Genomic DNA, 22,365 nt, shown 5'->3' with positions numbered 1-22,365 from the left:
ATTTCCTAACCAGGTCAATAATTTGCCCTCAATTCTGTGGGCTTCTAACTTAGTTAACAATCTCTTAAGTGGGACTTTATCAGATGCCTTCTGGAAGTCCATATAAATAACATCCATAGACATTCCTCTGTCCACTACTTTAGTCACCTCCTCAAAATATTCCCGACAACAGCTACAAGGGCTGACACTGCAGGGGCAAGGTTGGGAATGTCCGCTCTTGCCCCCTGCCTCTCGCAGACATTGCACACAAGTTTTCCTGCCACATGATAGAGTGAATTAGGTGAAGCTAACTGAGGGATGTCTCCCGATGAAATGAACAGTTGATATGAGAGATTTTAAAGTCAGGGAAAGTGTTTTAAGGTTCCGCATGCAGGTAATTGCAGTTAGAGAAGATGGTCACTCATACCGTTAGTGTCCCCCTTAACCAGAGTACAGTGTGAAGAGTGACATGTGCAGCTAATAACTTTACAGGATGAAGACGGTGTTGGCGCTCAAGGAAGTAAAGGGAGAATAGCTGGTGTGTTACCCTGCCGGCCCTGCCAGCTCATTGAACTGGTCTGTGGCCCAGGGGTTGAGAGAGTTGGTGCTCAGTGCCTGTGTCAATGCCACCTTCCTCCACATGGCACAAAAGAATTTTTTGTGGCTTTCTCCTATGGAGACTGAGCAATCTACCCCTCACCCTCTCCTCCTCTCTCTGTCTCTGACTCTCTCTATCCATCACTGTCTCTGCCTCTCTCTCTCCCTCTCTCTTCTCACTGTCTGTCACACGCTCACTCTCTCTGTCTCTCTTTATCTCTCTCTGTCTCTCTCTCTCTGCCTGTCTGTCTGTCTGGCTGCGATTTTGCTGACCTCGATGGGTCTGGCGCGGGCGATGTTGGTGGCGGGTCCCAACCTTGCTGCTGGCTCCATCCCGCTCTGTAAAATGAATTTCCCTTGATGGGGCTTGTTAAGCCCACACAGTGCATTTCCCAGCCAATTAGAGGAAGAGGTGACATCATTTGATGACGCGTCATCAGCCGGTTTCCTTAAAGGGACCATGGCCAATTTTATTTTGACATTTGTGCTGTCAGCGTTCTACAGCATTGGAGTGCTGCAAACACTGGCAATGACTGCACTGAGGTGCAGGGCTGCACCCAGGCTCTCCCATAAGCATATGGAGGGAGTCACAGCATGCAGGGAGGTCCTCTTCCCTTCCCATGGGTGGAAGAGACCTCCCCAGGAGACCAACACAGCCTGGTTGCACATTGCAGAGGAGGGCACAAGCAGGGATGTGGTCAGGAGGACTTGGGTGCAGTGCCACAAACATTTCTATGATCTCAGTAGATCACAAAACATTAGTACAAAGTCACACTCAACCACATCCTGCTGTGCCTCTCATCACATCCCCATCACTCTGCCTTCACTACCCTACTCCTACACATCCTTACTCACACCAACTTACCTTGCACCTCCACCCATCCCTCGCTTTCTATCTATATGATCACTGTTGTGTATGTACCTTTAAGGGAATAACTGGTCTCAGACTGCAGTACCGGCAGTGACCACCCCTGTATAAAAGGCCCTAGCAGGCTTCTGTAGTTTTCAGTTTCCAGGTTGTCTCCATTCAGTAAAGATTTGTTATAATCAACTCCTGCAGTCCGTGTCTCAATTATACACAGACATAATAATGGCGACGAGTAAGAAACAAACTTACCTGCAACTCGGCAGCACCTCAGACGACGTTGTTGAAGGTCGAAGCCAGAAGAAAGAAAAAATAAATAAAAAAATAATCCAAAGTAACTCGAGAAACGGGCGTCGACCGTGGGCAACCGCCCTCCAAATCATCGAATTGAAAAGTGCAGGAGAGACTGTCGAGAGCCTGGCTTGATTCTCCAGTCTGTGGTTTCCCAGCTAATCGGGCTGGTGGCAGGTAGTGCACTGATCCTTCCTGGGCTGCGGCGGGCTAGAGCTCGATCGGGTGGCTCTGCAATGGGGCCGGGCAGCGAGTCGGGAAGCATAGAGAGAGAGAGAGGGTGGAGCACACAGGGCGCGGCAGGTGCTTCGAAGCCGGGCAGCGTTCGGACCTAAGAAGAGGGAGGGAAGTGTCCCAGAGGGTCTGCTCCACGACGGGAATGGTTCTTCAAGTAACGGAGCAAATATTGAAGCACGATAGAAAAATAAAAATACCGCGGAGAGCGGCGTTGGCAGCAGCGATCGGGGAGGCGCGAAGACCATAGGGCGTCGCCATTACAGGATAGTAAAATAAATATAATCACCAGCAACAGCGTTGGCAGCTGCGGCAGCGGCGGGAAAGCGCGGGAGGCGCCATCTTAACTCGGCGGGGAAGAAGGAAAAGTGCGGGAGGCACCATTTTGATCCATCAGGAACGAAGGCAAAGCGCGGGAGGCGCCATCTTAGATTTTCAAGATGCCAAAGACTGGCGATATCACTGCCTTCGATAATGCAATAGAAGACTGGATCACGTATGTGGAAAGAGTTGAGGTATATTGCGAGGCAAACGAAATAGCCGATGAGAAAAAGGCATCGGTATTGCTAAATTTAATGGGCGCAAGAACGTACGGCCTATTGTGGGACCTGATTACTCCAGCCAAACCGAAGGCGAAGAGTTTTAACGAAATTGTTGCAATCCTACAGGAACACCTAAATCCTACACCGCTGCTGATAGCAGAAAGATTTAAATTCCACAGGAGAAATCAGCATAAAAATGAGAGCAATGCTGATTACCTTACGGAACTATGCAAGCTATCAAAGCACTGCCAGTTCGGAGCAGGACTGGCAGATACCTTACGGGACAAATTTGTCTGTGGACTCCTGAGTGAAGGAACCCAGAAGAGGTTACTCTCAGAGAAAGAGCTGACGCTAGATAAGGCTTTCAGCGTGGCAGTATCGTACGAAGCAGCAGCAAGGGGAGCTGCGGAAATACAACAAAAGCCACAGGAATACGGCACCCACGAAATGACACGGGGATTTGCAAAATGTTATCGCTGCGGCAGAACAAACCATGACCAGAAGGACTGCTGGTCCAAGGACAAAATATGCAGGCAATGCGGAAAGATGGGACACATTGCACGAGTTTGCAGGTCTGGGAAGAAGACCAACGACAACAAAAAGGCTACTAAGGAACCGTACAGGAAAGTACAAAAGATGACGGACAGTAGTTCCGAAGACCAGATGAGCGATAGTGAATCCGGGAACAAGAGACTAAGCTGTCTCAAACTTCACAACGTAATCACAAAAGAGGATCACCGAACCATTTGGGTCACCCTCACGATAGCAGGGTCCCAAGTCAAAATGGAATTGGATACAGGATCAGCTCTAACCGTCATGAATCGACGAGACTACGAGCGGCTATTCTCACACATACCCTTGAGAGAGACAGCCATTGTCTTGAGGACGTATACGGGGCAAAAAGTATACCCCAGAGGAAAAATAAGGGTGCCTGTCGAATACAACGGCAAGAAAATGCGGAAATTGTATCTCTACATTCTGCAAGATGGTGGACCACCGTTATTAGGACGTGAATGGATCAGAAAGATAAGTTTAGACTGGCACTCCATTCAGGCACTGACGGTGGCTGGTAAAAAGGATGACGACGTCACTCCTGGACGATTGTCAACAACCTTAGCTGACGCCAAAGAGGTATTTCAACAAGAACTGGGCACTCTTAAAGGCGTAACCGCCTCGATAAAAATAGAGGAGAATGCAATTCCCAAGTTTTTCAAAGCAAGACCGGTACCATATGCAATTCGTCCAGCCGTCGAGGCAGAGCTGGAGAATCTGGAGAATGCAGGCGTGTTATCTAAGGTAGACTGGAGCGAGTGGGCGACACCCATCGTTCCTGTCATGAAGAAAACGTTAAACAATAAGTCTGAGGAGCCAAGGAAGGTTCGCATCTGTGGGGACTTCAAGGTGACGGTGAACCCAGTCCTTCACACAGTACAATATCCTCTTCCAAGGATAGAAGATATCTTCGCCTCACTATCTGGAGGGAAGCGTTTTACAAAAATTGACCTAGCACAAGCATATTTGCAGATGGAGGTTGAAAAATCCTCTAGGAAGTATCTCACGATAAACACTCACAAAGGTCTTTACCAGTATAATCGACTGGTATTCGGAGTAGCATCAGCTCCGGTGATATGGCAAAGAGCGATGGAACAAGTCCTGCAAGGGATTCCGGGGACTCAGTGTTACTTGGACGACATCCTAGTGACAGGTGAAGATGACAGTGAACACCTTGCCAACCTAGAGCAGGTGCTCACTAGACTACGTGAACATGGGCTACGAGCCAATCGCCCCAAGTGCGAGTTTTTTAAGAAACGGATATCGTATTGTGGCCACGTGATTGATGAAGAGGGGTTGCATAAGTCCCCTGACAAAATTGAGGCGGTAGTTAAGGCTCCAGCGCCTGAAAATGTGTCGCAACTGAGGTCATTCCTCGGATTGGTGAATTACTACCATAAGTTTTTGACGAATTTGTCCACAATTCTGCATCCACTGAACGCCCTACTATGAACGGGAGTAGCATGGAAATGGAGTGATGAGTGTAAGCGGGCCTTTCAGAAGAGTAAGGACCTAATCACTTCAAGAGAAGTATTGGCTCACTACAACCCATCACTACCGATAAGACTCGCGTGTGATGCGTCTCCCTACGGCATTGGGACGGTACTGTCACATAAATTCCTTGATGGTTCAGAGAGGCCGATAGCTTTTGCGTCACGCTCGTTAACTTCAGCCGAGCGTAACTACGCCCAGATTGACAGAGAGGCCCTCAGCCTGGTGTGGGGGGTGAAGAAGTTCAATCACTACCTGCACGGTCAGAAATTTACTCTACTAACTGATCATCAACCTCTCGTCTCCATTTTCAACCCTCAGAAGGGCGTACCGATAATGACGGCACAATGGCTACAGAGGTGGTCCCTTTTCCTAGGGGCACACCAATATGACATCGAGTACAAAGGAACTAAACAGCATGGGAATGCTGATGGGTTGTCGTGCCTACCATTGCCGATGGTGGAAGAAGAACTGGCAGTGGATCCAGTGGAGTTATTCCACTTGACTATAGTCGAATGTCTCCCTGTGACGAATGCAAACATAGAAAAGGAAACACGAAATGACCTGACACTCTCCTGGGTCTATGATTTAACGGTGAAGGGATGGCCAGCACATGGCGAACCACTGCTGCCAGCATTCTCGCCGAGAAGAGAACAGCTGTCAGTGTACAGAGGAACCTTGATGTGTGGATCCAGAGTAGTAATTCCACCCAAATTGAAGGATAGAGTGCTCAATGAGCTTCATGAGGATCATCTGGGAGGGGTAAAAATGAAGAACTTAGCCAGAGCGTTTGTGTGGTGGCCGGGAATCGATAGAGAAATCGAAGAGATGACCAAGAGCTGTACAGGATGCCAGAAGGTCCAAAACGCTCCACCACAAGCCCCTCTACATCCATGGGAGTGGCTCTCATCTCCATGCCAAAGGGTGCACATTGATTTTGCTGGTCCCTTTATGGACTCGATGTTTTTAATTGCGGTGGATGCACATTCAAAGTGGCCAGAGGTAATAAAAATGTCCTCAACCACCACAGAAAAAACTATCACAGTCTTACGAGCCATATTCGCCAGGAATGGGCTGCCTGAACAGATTTGCTCTGACAATGGACCACAGTTTGTGTCTGAAGAGTTCCGGAGGTTCTTAAAGAACAATGGTGTTAAGCATTACACATCCGCCCCATATCATCCAGCCACTAATGGATTGGCCGAGAGGTTTGTTCAAACATTCAAGAAGGCTATCAAGGCAATGTGTAATGAAGATATACCCCTACAACACAAGGTGGATAACTTCTTGTTTGCCTACCGGAATGCGACACATGCGGTTACCAACCAAACTCCAGCCATGATGTTCTTCAATCGAAGACTACGATGCCGCTTGGATTTGGTTAAGCCAAATGTCAGAAGAGATGTGGAGAACAGGCAGTTTCAGAATATGAATGAAAGGCCGACCAGGAGTTTTAAGATAGGCCAACCAGTTTTGGCCCGGGACTACCGCAGAGAGAAATGGCAGCCAGGAACGATCTGTACACGGCAAGGACCTCTAATGTATACCGTGGACATTGGAGAGAGCATTGTAAGACGCCATGCTGACCAGATTCTAGAGTCACTGGAAAACGTCAACTCCACACCACAATCTGTTACACCTGGCGATGAAACCGAAGTACCAATTGCATCTACCGCAGAATTGGTGATATTGGAAGCAGACGAACCAAACAACTACATTGATCCCGACTCAACCTTGCCAGAAGAACCTGATATCCCAAAGAGGCGTTATCCAGACAGAATCAGGAAGCCTCCTCAAAGACTGAACTTATAATTGCTTAACTTCAACCAATGTATCTAGCAACCGTAATTGTAATTAGTTATTATTTAGTTGTTAAATGAATGTTATGTACTGTTTATCTAAAAGGGGAGGAATTGTTGTGTATGTACCTTTAAGGGAATAACTGGTCTCAGACTGCAGTACCGGCAGTGACCACCCCTGTATAAAAGGCCCTAGCAGGCTTCTGTAGTTTTCAGTTTCCAGGTTGTCTCCATTTAGTAAAGACTTGTTATAATCAACTCCTGCAGTCCGTGTCTCAATTATACACGGACATAATAATCACATCCCCATCTCATGAGCCACCCCTCACACTCGCCCTCATCCTTGTCCAATCATACCAACTAACAACACACAAGGGAAGGTACTTGGGTGTTTTATGCAATGTCCATGTAAAGTTTCTCTTAATGTGGTGTCAAACATTGAAACCTTTATTTTCAACACTTTGTGTTCTTGGACAGATTTGTGTGCAACTTTGGAAGTGCTGATGGAGTAGATAGCAGTTGAAGTTGAAATGACAGAAGGAATCTATTAATGGTGAGAGACGTTGCTACAATGAGGTGACACAGGCTGGAGAGTTTGCTCCAAACACTTGCAGCCTGCATAAAGGTCAATCTGTGTTTCAAAGGGAAAAAGCAACAGCCTCTGTGCTTGGAAAGTGAACAGGTGTGAAGTGGGAGCTTTTATGCATTTCAAGCTGTCACTCATCAGCTGATTCAATGGCCACTCCACTTCCACCTCAGATTAACAGACGGGGTCCAGGAGCAGCGTGGAAGCCGTGGGCGAGTTGTTAATGTCAAAAGGTAAGGTTAAATTCACTCCTAAGGGCTTGTTAACAAGCCAATAATTGTTTAAATTAGGTCCCCCGCCGCTGCCGGTCGGTTCTGCTTAGCGCTGGCAGACCCGACATTGGGAAAGGCAAATGTGCATGATTTGACAGCAGGTTCCCAACCCACTGTCAATCAAATCAAATTTCACTGCCGACCCACCACCGATCCCGTCCACTAAGCACCGGCAAAATTCTGGCCTCTGTCTCTCTCTTTCTCTCCCTCTGTCTCTCTCGATCTCTCTCTTTCAGATGAGACGTTGAACCCCATCTGCTCTCTCAGGCGGACTTAAAAGATCCCAAGGCACTATTTCGAAGAAGAGCAGGGGAGTTATCCCTGTTGTCCTGGCTAATATTTATCCCTCAATCAACATAACAAAAACAGATTATCTGATCATTATCACATTGCTGTTTGTGGGAGCTTGCTGTGCGCAAATTGGCTGCCGCGTTTCCCACATTACAACAGTGACTACACGCCAAAAGTGCTTCATTGGCTGTAAAGCGCTTTGAAACGTCCGGTGGCCGTGAAAGGCACTATATAAATGCAAGTCTTTCTTTCTTTCTTTGGCCGGAATTTTGCAGGGGGTCAGCGGGCACGATCAATGGAGGGTCGAGTGGGAAAGTGTTTTTTTCCCCCAGCGGGTCGGGACCCCACTGTGAACTTGCTGCCACATGTCTTTCCTGATGTCAGGTCTGTCAGCATTGAGCAGACCCGACACACAGCAGCGGGGGACCAAATTCAGTTAATTAGTGGCTTGTTTAGAGCCACTTATGAATGATTTTGAGCTTACCTTTTGCATTTGACAGGTCGTTCACGGGGTCCACGCGGGTCATGGACCCCATCTGTCAAGCTGAGGCGGGAGTTCAGTGGCCACTGAATCAGCTGTTAAGTTGACAACTTCAAATGTAAAGTAAAAGCTCCCACCTTAGATATATCTTCCCTCAGCCACAAGCATTTCCTCACTGCATTTCCACAACAGATTCACCATGCTGCAAGTCTTTACACGTCTCCATCTTGTCTGGCCTCATTACCTCTCTCGCCATTTACAGATCGCTTCTGTCATCTCTACTTCACCTGCCATCTATTCCATTCCCTGTATACTCTCTCACCTTGGACCTCAGAATCCCACCACGATCCCAACACTTTGATCCAAGCTGCACTGTCATCCTATTTCCCCTCATTCTCCATTCTTTTCCATTTTCTATCTCTCCTGTTGAAAATTTACATTTATTTTTACTTTTTTCTACCTAATTAAATATGGGTCCTTGAGAGCATGAAACCGGAGAAATTATAATGGGGAATAAGGAAATGGCAGAGACATTAAACAAATATTTTGTATCTGTCTTCACAGTAGAAGACTCAAAAAACATGCCAGAAATAGAGGGGAACCAAGGATCTAATGAGAGTGAGAAATTTAAAGTAATTAATATTAGTAAAGAAAAATGACTGAAAAAATTAATAGGACTAAAAGCCAACAAATCCCATGGATCTGATGGCCTTCATCTTAGAGTCCTGAAAGAGGTGGCTACAGAGATAGTGGCTGCATTGGTTGTGATCTTCCGAAATTACCTAGATTCTGGAATGGTCCCAGTCGATTGGAAGGTAGCAAATGTAACCCCGCTATTCAAGAAAGGAGGGAGATAGAAAACAGGGAACAACAGGCCAGTTAGCCTGACATTAGTCATCAGGAAAATGTTGGAATCCATTATTAAGGAAGTGGTAACAGGGCACTTAGAAAATCATAATATGATTAGGCAATGTCAACATGGTTTTATGAAAGGGAAATTGTATTTGACAAATCTATTAAAGTTTTTTGTGGATGAAACTAGCAGGGTAGATGAAGGGGAACCAATGGCTGTAGTATATTTGGATTTTCAAAAGGCATTCAATAAGGTGCCACATGAAAGGTTGTTACACAATATAAAAGCTGATGGGGTTGAGGGTAATATATTAGCATGTATAGAGGATTGGTTAAAGGAGAGAAAACTGAGACTAGGAATAAACAGGTCATTTTCAAGTTGGCAGGCTGTTACTAGTGGGGTGTTGCAAGGATCAGTGCTGGGGCTCAGCTATTTACAAACTATATTAATGACTTAGATGAAGGGACTGAGTGCAATGTATCCAAGTTTGCTGATGATACAAAGCTAGGTGGGAAAATAAGCTGTGAGGAGAACACAAGGGGCAGGATTTTCATTGGGCTGTGGAGGTGGGATTGGAGGCGTGTGGGGGGTTAAAATCCCAAAATCTGGGGGCACGAACCCATCCTGCACCCAACCCGCCTCCATGCCAGTTTCAAAGTAGGCGGATACCCGACCCACACTGGGACCCGTCTCCCCGAGGCGGGAAGGGGATTAGTGCCAATTAACTGTCTGTTAACAGGTAGTTAACTGGCAATTTTTAGCCTAATCCCTATTTTTAATGTTGAAGTGTGGGATTCCCGACGGCGCCAAACCACGCCAAGTTAGAGGAGGCGGACCGTCGGGATGAAGGGCTTGGAGGGGTCGAGATGTCCGGTGTTCAGGTGAGTGATGGGTGCATGAGTGCAAAGGTAAGTGTGTTTGGTGTGTGTAAAGTGTTTAAATAAGTTTTACATACCTTTACTTACCTTTACAGCCTTCCTTCCTTCAGGTCTCAGGAGTCCCTCATCTCACTGGCACAGAAAGCAAAATGGCCACGAGCTGTCATTAATTGCAGCATTCAGCTTTCTGTTCCGGGGAGATCTCTAAATCATCCTGAGAGGAAGGAATTAACTTAGAGTACAGATTGTCAGTGTTTGACAGCTTCAAACAGCTGTGAAATGCTGATATTTCATCTGTCAAAAGGTCTTGACAGATGAAATATCAATCTGTGACATGACCTGTTGCCGGGTGGCACTTAATTTGCCTGCTGAGCCCGCTGGGCTACAACCCCGAAAGTTGTAGTCCTGCCTCCTACCCGACTCCTCAATGAAAATCCAGCCCAAAGAGTCTGTAAAGGGATATAAACAGGCTAAGTGAGTGGGCAAGAAGGTGACAAATTGAGTAAAATGTGAGTTCACATTGGTAGGAAAAGTAGAAAAACAGAATATTTTTTTAATTGGCGTTCAGAGGGATCTGGGTGTCCTTGTACTAGAAACACAGAAATTTAACATGCAGGTATAGCATGCAATTAGGAAGGCATATGGTATGTTGGCCTTTATTGCAAGGGGGTTGGAGTATAAGATTAAGGGGGCTAGAAATGTGATTGCCTCCGACAATGGGCGCAGGGATTGCAATGCAGGATCAAACCTTCTACAATTGCCGAATCCCGCACCATCAACATCCTGGGGATCACCATGGACCAGAAGCTTAACTGGGCCAGCCACATAAATACTGTGGCTACAAGAGCAGGTCAGTGGCTGGGTATTCTGCAGCGAGTGTCTCACCTCCTGACTCCCCAAAGACTTTCCACCATCTACAAGGCACAAGTCAGGAGTGTGATGGAATACTCTCCACTTGCCTGGATGAGTGCAGCTCCAACAATACTCAAGAAGCTCAACACCATCCAGGACAAAGCAGCTTGCTTGATTGGTACGCAATCTGCCACCTTAAGCATTCACTCCCTCCATCACCAGCGCACCGTGGCTGCAGTGTGTACCATCTACAAGATGCACTGCAGCAACTCGCCAAGGCTTCTTCAACAGTACCTCCCAAACCTGCGACCTCTACCATCTAGAAGGACAAGGGCAGCAGGTGCATGGGAATACCATCACCTCCAAGTTTCCCTGCATGTCACACACCATTTTGACTTGGAAATATATCACCGTTCCTTCATCGTCACTGGCTCACCATCACCTTCTCAACGGCAATTAGGGATAAGCAATAAAAGCAGCCCACATCCCATTAACAAATTTTTAAAAAGCACGCCAACTTTGTGCTGCCTGCTGATTAGCATGATTGTGACTTGCAGCCCAGCGCTGAACACACTGCTGAGTGGCTGCACACTCAGCAGGGGGCCCAAGCTAGCCTGCATTTCTGAAAGGCAGTCTGCCCCTCTTAAAGGAGAGAGCATGCTCAAAGGTTCTTAGATGCAGCACTGGCAGCCTTGGTGCAGAAGATGGACAGGAGGAGTGAGGTCCTGTTTCCACAGGGGGCAGGAGCAATGTTCTCTATCATTTTTTTGGTGCGCGGTATCTTTTCCAGCAGCAACAGCTGGTGAATGACTTGCGCGGGATGTCCCGATCGATGCGCTTGCCCGTAATGTTGGCCAGGCAAATTCAGAAAAGGTAATGTGAGTAGATATCCATCGTGGTCAACATCAGCAGTATAGCCCCGAGGACCTGGATGCAGTGCAGGAAGAAGTTTAATGACCTCACACGAGTGGTCAAGGTCAGTGAATTCATCTTTAAATGCCGTATCCCACCATCTGCACCACTAGCCTCACCCACTGCTCAATGCACCACACCTTCATCACTCACCTACCAACAATCTCTACCAAACATGACTCATACCTCAAACTCATAGCTTCACCTCACCCTCGCACACTTACCACTGCTGCAAGCCCCACACCCACACCTCACTGCTTGGACATGATGCCAGCGTTTTTTTTAATTATCCTGCTTCGGCATTATTTCCATCTGTTATTAAACCCATTTATGTATCTATCTGGGGTTTCTGCTGATTTTCTGCCGAAATTGATCGGGCAAATCGTCAAAGACATTTCCGACTAGAGTGTTTTATTAAGTTACTTGTATAGTGCTTAACAGCGAGGGTCCACTTGTAGCTGTTTGGAGCACAATATAGTGGGGTAATATCAAGAGACATTTGCTTTCTAGTCCCATTTCAAAGGAAAAGCGCTAGGTTTTTTTGGGCAAAATGCAAATATTCATGATGCAGCATACATTTCTTTGCCTGACCTTGTGACATGTGCTTTCAGCACAAAGTGCCACTTTTACTTAAGATGCACTTCAAATGGTTGTAACATTCCTACAGGACCAACGAGCATAGCCAGTGGCAACATTTTTCTGCTGATTGCTAAAGAGTAAGATTTACCCTCAGGTTAAAGTAATGTAGTTACAGCAGAAATGTTTTTATTTCTGCAGGTACAATGGCTAAAACTTCAAGTTTTTTTGCCCCTACTGGCTACTTGAGGATACAATGTAGTTTGGTATGTTTTGGTTTGGATATCTGGAATTGCTGTCCTGAATCAAGATTCTTATATGGCTTTGGGACCCACCCTGACCACACATGCAGAGTTTATGACAGCACTGTTAGAATCACTGCCATTCTAGTGGGTATTTGCTTGGATTTATTGTATGCAGGATGCCCCCTTTTTTCTGTTTATTGTATTGTATGGATTATTGGATGGGTGTCAGCCTTGGCTCTGTGGTACCACTCTTGCCTTTGAGTCCCACTTCAGAGATTTGAGCACATAAAAGGGAATCCAAAAGTCTTCTGTAGGCATATAAATAGTAAACCGGTAGTAAGAGGAGGGGTGGGGCTGATTAGGGATCAAAATGGAGACCTACGCATGGAGGCAGAGGCCATGGCTGAGGTACTAAATATGTACTTTGCATCTGTCTTTACCAAGGAAGAAGATGCTGCCAAAGTCATAGTGAAAGAGGAAGTAGTAGAGAAATTGGATGGGATAAAAATTGATAAAGAAAAGGTAATAGAAAGCCTGGCTGTACTTAAATTAGATAAGTCACCAGGACCAGATGGGATGTATCCTAGGATGCTGAGGGAAGTAAAGGTGGAAATTGTGGAGGTACTGGCTATAATCTTCCAATCCTCCTTAGATATGGGGCTGGTGCCTGAGGACTGGAGAATTGCAAATGTTACACCCTTGTTCAAAAAAGGGTGCAAGGATAAACCCAGCAACTGCAGGCCAGTCAGTTTAACTTCGGTAGTGGGGAACGGAGAGATGGTAAGATGTGTGACTGTTACAATGGGGATTTGGGGTTGTGTGCAGTGGAACCATAGTCAAATGAGTCAATCACAGACAGCCCAGCCAGAGACAGGATGTGCTGGTTGCCTCCTCCCTTCGACTTGCTCCTCCTTTTCCTCCTCCTCCTCCCTCTTCCTCCTCCTCCTCCTTCCTCTTTGAGCAGCTTGTCCTCTTCTTTGCTGCCTCTGCTCCGTCTCCGTGTCATGCTGCAGGCCAAGGAGGATGGCAACTACAGCGCCTATGACTGCGAGCAAGTCGTTTGACCAGAACCCTTGAAGTCAGAACCAAGGCCTTCTCCACTTGCAGCACCACTGCCTGTCACCTCACCAACTTTAAAAACTCTGGAAAGCACCAAACACTTCCACAAACTTATACAGAGCCAATGGAAAGTAATCAGCAACTAACCTTAGAGTGATTGATGATCCCTTTAAATAGCGCTGGTGGAGGGGGATCCTTGCTGCTGCTGAATGAATGTTCAGCTGTGCAAGGCTTAGACAGCGTTTAAAAACAGAAAATGCTGGAGATACTCAGCAGGTCAGGCAGCATCTGTGAAGAGAGAAACAGAGTTTACGTTTCAGGTCGATGACCTTTCGTTAGAACTGGAAAAAAGCAGGAAATGGAACAGATTTTTAAGCAAGTGTAGGGGCTGGGAAAGGGGGTAGGGGCTGAAAGAACAAAAGGGAAGGTCTGTGATAGGATAGAAGGCAGGAGAGGTTAAGAGACATTAAGAGATATTCAAGGCAAAAGGAGATGGTAATGGGACAGGTTAAGAAACAAAGGATGGCTCTAGATGAAGTGTAAATTGCGCTGGCAGAATGAAAGACAGCTGCCATGTGGGAGAGAAGAACAGAACAAAAGTGTGGATAAAAAATATATATATGATAGGGGCCGAGGTTATGATCTGAAATTGTTGAACTCTATGTTGAGTCCAGAAGGCTGTAGAGTGCCTAATCGAAAGATGAGGTGCTGTTCCTCGAGCTTACGCTGAGCTTCAGTGGAACAATGCAAGAGGCCGAGGACAGTGAGGTCTGAGTGGGAGTGGAGCGGAGAATTAAAGTGACAGGCGACCGGGAGTCCGTAAGGGGGACCCCGAGCTCCCGGTCGCCTGTCACTTTAATTCTCCGCTCCACTCCCACTCAGACCTCACTGTCCTCGGCCTCTTGCATTGTTCCACTGAAGCTCAGCGTAAGCTCGAGGAACAGCACCTCATCTTTCGATTAGGCACTCTACAGCCTTCTGGACTCAACATAGAGTTCAACAATTTCAGATCATAACCTCGGCCCCTATCATATATATATTTTTTATCCACACTTTTTGTCTGTGTCCTTTTTTTCTTCTCTCCCACATGGCAGCTGTCTTTCATTCTGCCAGCGCAATTTACACTTCATCTAGAGCCATCCTTTGTTTCTTAACCTGTCCCATTACCATCTCCTTTTGCCTTGAATATCTCTTAATGTCTCTTAACCTCTCCTGCCTTCTATCATATCACAGACCTTCCCTTTTGTTCTTTCAGCCCCTCCCCCCTTTCCCAGCCCCTACACTTGCTTAAAAATCTGTTCCATTTCCTGCTTTTTTCCAGTTCTGACGAAAGGTCATCGACCTGAAACGTTAACTCTGTTTCTCTCTTCACAGATGCTGCCTGACTTGCTGAGTATCTCCAGCATTTTCTGTTTTTATTTCAGATTTCCAGCATCTGCAGTATTTTCTTTTTGTATTAGACAGGGTTTAACTTGATTGACGTCATGAACTGTCTACTCAACATACTTCTGGTGCACGCACCAAACGCTTACCCTACCGCCCTCACCAAATGGCATTCGGTGCAGCCCGTACCAGAAGTGCGCGCATGCAGTGCTGACGCCATTTTCGACCACTACACCTATACTAAATTTACTACTTGCATTTGGAAATAGTGAAAGTTAAATTATCGCCAGGATCAAGTTGAATCATGCCCAGATGAAAGTTGAAATATCCCAAGGTTAGAGTTGAATTATCCCAGGGTGAAAGTTGAATTATCCCCGGGTTAAAGTTGAATTATCCCAGGGTGAAAGTTGAATTATCCCCAGGGTTAAAGTTGAATTATCCCCGGATTAAAATTGAATTATCCCAGAGTGAAAGTTTTCACCTGGGAATATTGCCTATTTCTTCTTCTATTTCTGATGTTCTAATGCACCAGTAGGAGTGTTGCCAAGCCAGTACATATGCACGCCCCGAAGGGCCGCCCGTTTTTGAAGGAATTAACCTTCCTGCTACACTTCAAGGATTAATTCCAGGCTTTTTATGAAACTCCCAGCCTTGCTGCTGGTAACCCACAATCAGTGTAACATAAACTGTGAGCATTTATCACCTTTTGGTCCACCTGCCCAACCTCTCCCAGTCTCGTGGCGCTGCCTGCAGTGTTCAGACAGCTGTTTTTTTAATTAATGTTGCCTCCAGTTACACCTTGTTGTTATGCCAACTCATGTACTAACAATGAGAAACACTGAGCTAAGTAAGCACCTTAGATAAGGGCTCATTCCTTTGTACATGAACCTGTCTAGCAACTCGAAGAGACACTGCAACATTAAAAACCCGTCTTGCTTTTCAGCAGTGCTGCTGTCTTGGTGTCTGTATTCATGAGCTCGACAAACTGGAACCTTCAATGGGAATTTGATCCTAACTTGCTTTAAAATCTATTCCTTTTCCTGCTTTTTTCCAGTTCTGATGAAAGGTTCTCGACCTGAAACGTCGACTCTGTTTCTCTCTCAACGGATGCTGCCCTGGCCTGCTGAGTTTTTCCAGCGTTTTCTGTTGTTATAGCAGAACACTTTTGTTGCATCTGAACAAAAACAAATATTCATATTTTCTTCAATACTCATAAATCAGGTTGGGAAATCACTAGGGAGACTAGCAGCCAACTCCAATAAATTAAATGTGCAGACATCAGTGCCCTTTTAAAGTCCAATGGGGAGAAATTCAGTATTGCCCCATTGGGGCGCAATTATCGGCTGGGCGCAAAGATTAGCACCTGGCGCTAATTATCGCCTCCGGCTGCAAACTTGGCTTTTATCGCCCCTGGAGGTGATTGGAGCGCTAAATCAGGCGCTACACACCTCTCTTAAGGCGCAAAGGCCGAGGAGCGAGGCGCTACCTCAGAGCGCTGGTGAAGCTCATGTGCTGTCAGTCAGCAATGGAACACAGACACACTGGCGCCGGCCAATTCTTAAAGGGGAGGGTCGATCTTGCTCTCCATCTACATCCTGCTCATTGCAGCCTTGAATCTCGGCCTGGAGAGACCTGTACATCAATTCTGCTGGAAAGAACAATGGAGAGACCCAGGGAAAGAGCTCAGAGTGCAGCCCCCATATTCTCTTTTAAATTGATGCAAGGAAGATCAAATCAGAAAGAACCTGCAAAGTGCTGCTCAGTACCCAAAACTCCTCAACACAGCTTTGAATATCTCCTACAGTCTCTCTCTCTCACTCAGAATGCGCGGTGCAAAAATTTCGCTGACAAATAAAGGCAGGAAGCGGTCGCCTTTAAATAGCGCTCCCCCAGTCCCTTCCTGACTGCAAAACGCTCCCTTCAAGCTGTTGTTGCTGGCAGCAGGCGGTAAGACAGGGGGCGCCACTCAATATCCGGTCCGGGGCGCTACTGGGGCGTTGCACACTTGACTGACGTCACGATCTGCCGGCGCAGGAGATCGTGGCGGTAGTGGTTAGCGCCGCCGCAAAATGTCTGGTCAATTTCGTGAGTGGCACAAACATCGTCGCGCACGGGTGCCAGTTGCATTGCACCCCAATAGCGCTCTCTTAAGGCACTAATGGGAGGCGCAAACCAACCAAATTTTTCCCCCCAAAGCTCTCTGCTCATGGCTCAGATTCCTCCCTCATGAAGCTCTCTCCTGAGGAGACTATCCTTACTCCAGCCCTGACTCATTGTCTGGCATGGCACAGGGAAAAACTAAACTCCAGGGATCGGATATTTTGCTTAATGGTCAAATAAGCATGCAAATTAGAGACTGTTACACCTCTATTAAATTTACAACTGGCATTTGGAAATAGTGAAAGTTGAATTACCGCCAGGTTAAAGTTGAAATATTCCCACGGTCGAGTTGAATTATCCCAGGGTGAAAGTTGAATTATCCCTGGGTGAAAGTTGAATTATCCCTGGGTTAAAGTTGAATAATCCCCAGGGTTAAAGTTGAATTATCCCCAGGGTTAGAGTTGAATTATCCCAGGGTGAAAGTTTTCACCTGGGAATATTGCCTATTCCTTCTTCTATTTCTGATGTTCTTATGCACCAGTAGGAGTGTTGCCAAGCCAGTACATATGCACACCCCGAAGGGCCGCCCGTTTTTGAAGGAATTAACCTTCCTGCTACACTTCAAGGATTAATTCCAGGCTTTTTTTGAAACTCCCAGCCTTGCTGCTGGTAACCCACAATCAGTGTAACATAAACTGTGAGCATTTATCACCTTTTGGTCCACCTGCCTAACCTCTCCCAGTCTCGTGGCGCTGCCTGCAGTGTTGAGACAGCTGTTTTTTTTATTAATGTTGCCTCCAGTTACACCTTGTTGTTATGCCAACTCATGTACTAACAATGAGAAACACTGAGCTAAGTAAGCACCTTAGATAAGGGCTCATTCCTTTGTACATGAACCTGTCTAGCAACTCGAAGAGACACTACAACATTAAAAACCCGTCTTGCATTTCAGCAGTGCTGCTGTCTTGGTGTCTGTATTCATGAGCTCGACAAACTGGAACCTTCAATGGGGATTTGATCAAAAAGCAGAACACTTTTGTTGAATCTGAACAAAAACAAATACTCATATTTTCTTCAATACTCATAAATCAGGTTGGGAAATCACTAGGGAGACTAGCAGCCAACTCCAATAAATTAAATGTGCAGACATCAGTGCCCTTTTAAAGTCCAAGGGGGAGAAATTCAGTATCGCCCCGTTTGGGGCGCAATTATCGGCTGGGCGCAAAGATTAGCACCTGGCGCTAATTATCGCCTCCGACTGCAAACTTGGCTTTTATCGCCCCTGGAGGTGATTGGAGCGCTAAATCAGGTGCTACACATCTGTCTTAAGGCGCAAAGGCCGAGGAGCGAGGCGCTACCTCAGAGCGCTGGCGAAGCTCATGTGATGTCAGTCAGCAATGGAACACAGACACACTGGCGCCAGCCAGTTCTTAAAGGGGAGGGTCGATCTTGCTCTCCATCCACACCCTGCTCATTGCAGCCTTGAATCTTGGCCTGGAGAGACCTGTACATCAAGTCTGTTGGAAAGAACAATGGAGAGACCCAGGGAAAGAGCACAGAGTGCAGCCCCCATATTCTCTTTTAAATCGATGCAAGGAAGATCAAATCAGAAAGAACCTGCAAAGTGCTGCTCAGTACCCAAAACTCCTCAACACAGCTTTGAATATTTCCTGCAGTCTCTCTCTCTCTGTCAGAATGCGCAGTGCAAAAATTTCGCCGACAAAAAAGGCAGGAAGCGGTCGCCTTTAAATAGCGCTCCCCCAGTCCTTTCCTGACTGCAAAACGCTCCCTTGAACCTGTTGTTGCTGGCGGCAGGCCGTAAGACAGGGGGCGCCACACAATATCCGGTCCGGGGTGCTACCGGGGCGTTGCACACTCGACTGATGTCACGATCTGCGGGCACAGGAGGTCGTGGCGGTAGTGGTTAGCACCGCCGCAAAATGTCCAGTTAATTTCGTGAGTGGCACAAACATCGCCGCGCACGGGCGCTAGTTGCATTGCACCCCAATAGCGCTCTCTTAAGGCACTAATGGGAGGCGCAATCCAACCAAATTTTTCCCCCCAAAGCTCTCTGCACGTGGCTCAGGTTCCTCCCTCATGCAGCTCTCTCCTGATCGGTGGAGTGCGGAGACTATCCTTACTCCAGCCCTGACTCATTGTCTGGCATGGCACAGGGAAAAACTAAACTCCAGGGATCAGATATTTTGCTTAATGGTCAAATAAGCATGCAAATTAGAGACTGTTACACCTCTATTAAATTTACAACTGGCATTTGGAAATAGTGAAAGTTGAATTATCGCCAGGTTAAAGTTGAAATATTCCCAGGTTTGAGTTGAATTTTCCCAGGTGAAAGTTCAATTATTCCCAGGTGAAAGTTGAATTATCCCAGGGTGAAAGTTTAATAATCCCTGTCAGTTTTGGAAGCTGCACCTTTGCCTGGAACCTGTTTAGTCGGATTGCTTTTAGACCCAAAGATTACTTTCTACTTGAGGTTTTCCTCCATCTGGTTAATCTCCCCAGTCTTTTTACAAACTATTCATTCCAACCTTTTCACAGATCTCACACATATTGGGCGAAATGCTTATGGTGGATTGTTTATTGGATTCTTCCTGGCTGGTCACAGCACAGGGTTAAACGTGGGTACTACTAGCTGTTTATGGAAGCTGCAGACAATCTGCTCCTGTGGGGCGAAGGGTTGTTAAACCTACTCAGTGCAGTGCCTTCTCCCTATTGTCCCTGGTAGCTGACCGGAGAAGTGTAATTTTCCTGCAATCGCAGGCTGATCTGGAACAGACCAATTGGCCTCAGCATTGCATTCAGTTCAACCATCCCGTGTGAGTGACACCTGGGGATTTTATTTAAGGATCTGTTTGATTGGCAGCGCTGAGTTGGAGGGACACGGGGGTCCAAACTTCTGATTTTTTTTTTTGACGGAAATGTGGCGTAGTTCTGAAGTCAACCGACAAGAAAATCGGGCATGGTGTAAAACGGGTGCCACGAGCTGTTTCATGCTACTGCCGGCCGGAGACCAATTTCGCCCCAACTGACTCTTTGACAGTTTGAACCCTTGAAGATGCAAAAGTAATAAGGACTCAACTGCGGTCAGCCCTGTACTAACTCTTCGCAACATAATGTCACCTCTTTAATATTCCGCCAACTCGCAGTTCCTTGCTTAGTTTCTGCTTTCACTTTCAACTATTGTGACCGTCTAACGAGCAATTTAAAATAAATATTTTACAATTTAAAGTGAGAGGTAAAGATGGTGAATTCAGTAATCCGTGAACTCGGGGCCTGAAGTGGTCTGTTCCGATCCTGTGCATTCCTAAGTTACTGTGACTGTAAGAGATCTCCTCCCATAAATTCCTCATCACTCAGTGCTTGAAAATGTTTGAAATCTGACTGAGCGGCGCTTTCTTTGAACTCGCCTAAGTTCACTTTTCACCAACCAAAAAGCATGACTTGAATTTTACTCAGAAGAAATGAATGCCTGAGTAAAATATACCTTTCAGGGGCCAGCCAGCTGGTTCGAGAACAGATCCCAAAGAATCAGGCACAGCAAGAGAGTATAGATAAAAATCAATAAAGGACCAGAGATGGAGAGATGAGACCAGCTGGTTGTTTGGAGTTGTAAAGGAGCTCAGTAATGGTTAGTTTGTGAGCATAATTTTCCAATTGGTGCTGATCATTAAGAAAAAAAAAGTATTTGTGCAGAACACGATCCCACAAACAGCAATGAGATATATCCCCACATAATCTTTTTTCTTGATGCTGCTTGAGGGATAAATATTGTTCAGGACACCGGGAGAACTCCCCTGCTCTTCTTCGAAAAGTGGCCATGGGATCTTCTACGCCCACCTGTGAGGGCAGACGGGGCCTCGGTTTAACGTCTTATCCGAAAGATGAAGGACTTGATTATATTACAGGTACTCCCTTAAGTACCGTGTTTTGTTTTCCTATTTATTAACCCGTCAAATTTCATACTGGGCACAAACAGATAACCTAAAACATAAGTCTGAAGGAAAGTATTTCAGTCACTAATAGAAAATAAAGCCAGCAGATTAAACGGCAGGAATGCTATTTCATTTACAAGTTGTAATGTGTTGTGCTGTATCATGAACCCCAGACTGACAAGGTTAACGTGGCAGATTTATAAACTATATATTGAGAAACACAGCACAGCAGGAATCTAATTTCGATTTTGACCCTCGAAATACAGCAAATAATTCAAAAGTCAGTGCTATTATAACACTGCACTTTGAGCTCTCATCCTGTTGTTAAAAACAAACATGGTGCCTATCAGTTTGCATAGAGGAAGTTGTAAAACATACATGAGTCACAGTGGCGTTCAGTCTTGTGCCACGACTGCAGGTATATCAGGTTGTGTTAAAATCCTAGCCTTGTAAACCACACAACTGAGTTGGTTAGTCTCCGAGTCCTGACCTTCTCATTCATGGACTAATTTAAAACTCAAAGGATCAAAGGAACTGTGATAAACACATTCTTAATCCACAAACTTCACTTACCTGAGGAAATCTGAAGTACAAATCGGTGTGATGCACTCTCTCACATATCCCTTCACTTGGCCATTCAGGCACATGACAGCTTTAGAGCTACCTGTCAGCTCACCTCTAAAATATGGAAGAGCCTCAAGAAAAAGTGAATTATTAGCGAAGGAACACTGTTGGGCTTGAAATATGACACACCCATCGCCAGCTGCCCTGTGCATTTTGGGAGTGTTTACTTTGTTGTTATAAGCAGCTGATGATACAAACACTCCCACACTGGCATACTGCTAGAGAGATTACTCCACACCTGTGTGGGAAGCTTTCTGGTAAAAGAATGTGCTGTTTCTATAAAGGAACTTCCTGCTGTAAATGAACTCCTGTACAAAGTTTTGTTGACATAGCACAATTAGAAAAGTTGTGACTGAGGGGGTTATATATTTAATGTGTTTACCAAACCGTATTTAACTTGGATTGCCAACTAAAAGAAAGACTTGCATTTATAAAGCATCTTTCGTGACCTCAGAACATCCCAAAGTGCTTTACAGCCAATGAAGTACGTTTGAAGTGTAGTCACTATCGTAATGTAGGAAACGCGGCAGTCAATTTGCACCCAGCAAGTTCCCACAAACAGCAATTTGATAATGACCAGATAATTTGTTTTAGGTATAAAAACAGAAAATGCTGGAAATACTCAGCAGGTCAGGCAGCATTTGTGGAGAGAGAAACAGAGTTAACGTTTCAGGTCAACGACCCTTTGTCAGAACTAACGAAGGGTTCTGATGAAGGATCATCGACCTGAAATGTTAACTCTGATTCTCTCTCCACAGATGCTGTCTGACCTGCTGAGTATTTCCAGCATTATCTGTTTTTATTTCAGATTTCCAGCATCCGCAGTATTTTGCTTTTGTAATCTGTTTTAGGTGTTGGTTGAACAGCAACAGGAGTAGGCCATTGAGCCCCTTAAGCCTGTTCCGCCATTCAATGAGATCATGGCTGATCTGCGACCTAACTCCATATACCCA

General features: G+C 46.0%; 1 protein-coding gene across 3 annotated transcripts in view; it reads right to left on the bottom strand.

Moving 5' to 3' along the window:
• rassf6 (Ras association domain family member 6) overlaps positions 1-21,550 on the bottom strand; it is a 75,521-nt gene extending 53,971 nt beyond the window's left edge. For all 3 annotated transcript variants that reach the window (XM_085983755.1, XM_085983748.1, XM_085983762.1), the window contains exon 1: positions 21,362-21,550. The gene's annotated coding sequence lies outside the window, so the exon portion shown is untranslated. The remainder of the gene's footprint in view (positions 1-21,361) is intronic.
• Positions 21,551-22,365: the final 815 nt, after the last annotated feature.

The sequence above is a fragment of the Somniosus microcephalus genome, chromosome 1 (genome assembly GCF_052327205.1).
Source record: "Somniosus microcephalus isolate GS21.2 chromosome 1, FLI_Smic_1.0, whole genome shotgun sequence".
NCBI lineage: Eukaryota > Metazoa > Chordata > Chondrichthyes > Squaliformes > Somniosidae > Somniosus > Somniosus microcephalus.
This window is presented reverse-complemented; position numbering and strand designations above follow the sequence as displayed.